The sequence below is a fragment of the Limulus polyphemus genome, unplaced genomic scaffold (assembly GCF_000517525.1).
Source record: "Limulus polyphemus unplaced genomic scaffold, Limulus_polyphemus-2.1.2 Scaffold1418, whole genome shotgun sequence".
In the NCBI taxonomy this organism is placed as follows: Eukaryota; Metazoa; Arthropoda; class Merostomata; order Xiphosura; family Limulidae; genus Limulus; species Limulus polyphemus.
Window position 1 is genome coordinate 19413 of NW_013667028.1, and position 4845 is coordinate 24257.

Sequence of the window (4845 nt, forward strand, 5' to 3'; positions counted from 1 at the left end):
CTGACATATTTCCATCCTTACTTCTATGGGGCTAGGTTTACCAACAGGACAGACCATGCTGCATTACGCTGGTTAAGATCATTAAAGAACCCAAATGGACAACTGGCACGTTGGATCGGAAAGAAAGACCAGTATAATTATGATATTGAATATGAAAAGGAAAATCTCATAGAAATGCCGATGGACTGAGCCGAAAACCCTGCAAAAATAACTGCAGACATTGCTGCGAAAGAGAGGTTGAGCTAACCAGGTGCCATCTAGCTGAAGTCAAAGTGACTGAAAGAGTTGATGATGGTGAAGTGTAACAAAATATAGATGTCAAAGCAGAACAGGAGAAAGACCAAGACTTGAAACCAATAATTGATTTTCTAAAAGCAAGTGTTTGGCGCCCTGCTTGGGAGAAGGTGTCTAGCTTAAGCCCTGTGACAAAGAACTATTGGGCACAATGGGACCAGTTGAAGCTTTAAGATGGTATTCTTCTCCGGATATGGGAAACTGCAGATGGGAAAGTGACAACCTGGCAAACGGTTATACCGAGAAAGTTATGGGAAGTTGTGCTGCGTCAATCCCATGATAGTTTAACAGGAGAACATGTCGGAGTTAAGAAGACAACGAGTCACCTACGACAGAGATTTTACTGGATAGGTATGAGGCTAGATGTGGAAGAATTGTGCAGGACATACAGTACATGTTGTGCTAAAAGGGGACCCAAGTATAAGGGACGTGCTCGAATGAAGTTATATCAAGTTGACGCACCAATGGAAAGAGTAGCCGTTGACATTGCTGGTCCTTTGCCCCAAACTCGTTCAAGAAACAGATATATTTGTATGGTGATGGATTTTTTTCACCAAGTAGCCTGAGGCATATGCAATACCAAATCAGGAAGCTACAACAGTAGCTTCGGCTATTAGTGATTTCTTATTCAGATTTGGTATGTCATACGAACTGCATTCAGGTGGTCTTTGTGAGCTGTTCTAGCCAAGACCACCAGCTATACCAGGCACTCAGGTAGCAGAGGAGTGTTATGTATCCACCAATGACACATTGCTGCTTAGCGATATTAATATCATATTTCAGGGACACAAGGAAGTCTAATCAATTTTTATCTTGGAATGACCTGTATACGTCTACAGTAATGGTTCTAAGGACCTTTACAACTATCACAGTATCAAGCCCTTGATGATAAATCATGGATAGAAGCAGTAGCGTAGGGGAGGGGGCACTTGTTACCTGGCACAACTCGAGGGGGCGTACTTTGAGATATCATATACACTCCAACTCCACACCGTTGTTTATGCCCATCTCTAATATTTTACTTCGAAACAAAGGTTTAAAAACACGTTACCTAAATTTGGTATGTCTAAGAAATGTGCTGTCTAGCAACTCTCCAGCTAGGTTGTGTAGAAAGACTCTTTTTTGTTAAATAGTTTTGAATAACATGATTTAAAACGTCTATTAGAAAGGCAATTTTAATAAGATTTTCTTAATTTTTTTGTTTTTTGTGAATAAAACTGGTACTTACTGGTTAAATTGTATTTTAGATAAATCAATATACAGTAATAGTACATTTTTCAAAAAATGTCACTACAGTTTAAATTAATCTTAGGTGCCATTGATTAGCTGCATTCCTTCTACTTGTTTGTTTCTTACGGAAACTCGGTTTTTAGTGTTATAAGTTTTAGACTTGTTACTGTTAGCCCTTGTGTAGATTGTGTAAAAAATTCTAAACAAACGAACAAGTAATACTAGAAATAAACGACCTTATAACACCAAAATATTGTTTTTATTTAATTAAGCACTCTGCTAAATAATAACATTTTGGTGTTATAAGGTCGTTTGTTTCTCGTGTTAATATGTCTTTTATATACCAATATGCACTACAGAAACTAATTAAACAAACAAGTAATCTAACAAGGCGTAATTCAGATCATCTGACTTTACCTTTAAGGTAAGTTTTCGATTTTCATTAGTTTTACTGTCCGATTTATCATGTGACAAAGTATGAACCACTTTCTTCCTTCGTAGACGGAAAGACCTCCAGCCAAAGACACCTTAGGAACTTACTGGAGAAAGACCTCCAGCCAAAGACACCTTAGGAACTTACTTCAGAAAGACCTCCAGCCAAAGACACCTTAGAAACTTGCTGAATTCCTTGTGTCTTGCGGAGAAGACGTCTTTCCACATCTCAGGGTAGCTCTGCAAGTAATGATGTGCTAACTGTGAGAAGCTGTTCAGCAAGTTAATCCTCATTCTTACTTACCTGAGGTTATTTGTATCTCAATATCGTGTTTGTAACCTGGCAGTACTTAGTGTGGAAAGGAAAACCATAGAAAGCATTGACGTAGACGGCATCATAGATAAGTTTGCGCAAAAATGGCAAGAAAATTGGATATGTAACTTGTTAGTGTTGGTCATATCAAAACGTTCTCTCTTTTTTCTTTCTCAGAGTTATCCTAGGGACGCACTTTGGACCCTTTGCCCCCTGGTGCACCAAACCCACACTACGGCACTAGACTCATAGAAGTCGAAAAGTATGTCTTAATAACGAAGCTACCTACCGAAAAAAAATGTTTTCGAGCTGTGATGCTATAAGAGATAGATAAAAATAAGCTGGCCCAGCAAAGTAGCTAATGTAAACTTATTAATAACAAACAACTAAGCATTACTACAGAGAAACGAAAATTGATCTTCGCAGTGGACCAGCAGGGATTAAACATTATATAAACATGGTTGAAGGAAAGAAAACAGAAGAAATGGATCAAGGGGACGGCAGAGATGATTGTGTTGTACGGTGTAAAAACGAGTCTTGGGGTCGATAACTATGAACAAATTAAGTGATTACACAATATTGTAAGTAATTAACTTTTGACCAGAGCAAGATACCTACTTAGAGCAAAACTAAAAATCAACCTTGTAATGAGTATAGCTAATTAAACATACTTATCTTAAGTTCATATTTACAGAGTTTAGAATGCACTGTTTCCTCAGCTGGGTACCCTCGCTGTTAACTATAATTTCGGCCGTAAACCCAATAGTATCTTACGAGGTTCAGCCAGCTTAAGAGATTTTCGTTAGTTCGAAATCCATATATTAATCTAACAATGCGAAGCAGTCTCTATAATAAATATAATAGAATTAAGTATATTAAACACTAGCTGGAATACCCCTCCCCTGGACAGAAGTTATGTAAATTCATGATTAATGAAATGTTTTCTTAGGACATGGATAGTTGCTTCCCTTATATATTATTGTAAAAAAACGCACAAATGTCATAAAAAAACTGCAAAACACAAAATGTGAAATCGCGAGTTTGCATGTATCTCCGCATGGACCCAGCAAACCTTCATGCCAAATTTGTCGAAGATCCATCAACAGGGGCGAAGTAGTGGTAAAAAACGCCCATAAAACAGCAAAACACAATACTAAAAAATTGGATGTATCTCTCCACGAACCTAATGAACCTCCATACCAATTCTGGTGAAGGTCCATTCATACCCTGCGAAGTTGTTACACGGACAACAGACAGTACTGTTATATTCATATAGATTATAAACAATATTGTTGATGAAAATAACATTAGAAAAGAAAAAATAAACCTTACTTAAGGAGCACAACAACGCCCCCCCCCCCAGTGGCACAGCGGTATGTCTGCGGACTTACAACGCTCTGCCCACCACAGGTATCGAAACCCGGTTTCTAGCTGTGCCACTGGGAGGTAATGAATAGTGTGATTGACCGTCACATTATAACGCACCCATGGCTGAAAGGGCGAGCATGTTTGGTGGGACGGGGATTCGAACCCGCTATTCGCAGATCTGTTGTCTTCAGTGAAAAAATTAATAATAATAAAAAGAATGTTAGGATTATGAATTGTTACCAAACTTAGGTCACAAGAAAGCCAAAAATTTAAAACACTATCTCTTAATAAAATTTGTTCAATGATTAGGAATTATTTTTTTAATTATACACACACACATATATATATATATATAACGCAAAAAATCTGATGTATACAAAAACAAATGAAATGTATACGGACTATTTACCGAGATGATGATAAATCAAATTTGGAAATAACTTTTCGAACCAGCAATAACATGTGATACGGAATAGGAGATTGTCGTAACGAAAAATAAATAATAATAATAATAAATACAGAGCAACTGGGCTTACCTCTATATAGATCTTTTTTAGTGTAAACGTAAGGTGCGTGAAAAGTTTTTGCTTATATCTTGAATGAGAGAGCTTTGAACACTGTTATTCGCCCGTTATTGTATGTATATAAGTTCCTATTACTATGAACATCTTGTTAAATTTAATTGTAAACAAAGAATATTTTAAATTTTGTTCACCAATGTGTCTATGAAAATTGACTTTAGCTCTGTTTGTTTGAATACCATGCGATGACACAGATACAAACACTACTAGTTTTCACGAGGATTTGATTTGTGAACTTAATCCCTATGGAAAATTCCCATCATGGTAGGCGCTCCGAAATATGTAATAATCTATTCATTGTTTATGTACAATGAAAAATACATAGGAGTCCCTGAGGCGTGCCCTCGTTCACGAGATTATTCTCATTAATATGAATTTTTAGCTGGAAGCTCAACTTCGACCTTTAAAAGTATGTATATAATTCGCATTTTACTTTCATGTCAGGACTAATTACTTTACAGAACGTAACTCTTCGGATAAACGTGTCTGAAATGGAACGAATTGATTTGAAACTATCAAGTTATCTTTATAACAACAGTGTAGAATGTTGAGCAGATCAAAAACTGGCTGGAAAGCGCGTTCATAAAAAAAAATAAAACAGAGGTTTAGCAACCTTGACTTTTTTGC

General features: G+C 36.8%; 1 protein-coding gene across 1 annotated transcript in view; it reads right to left on the reverse strand.

Annotated features, from left to right (window-relative positions):
* The window catches only part of LOC111086772 (cAMP-specific 3',5'-cyclic phosphodiesterase, isoforms N/G-like), a 231288-nt gene that overhangs the window by 12802 nt on the left and 213641 nt on the right, over nt 1-4845 (reverse strand). The window lies entirely within an intron of this gene.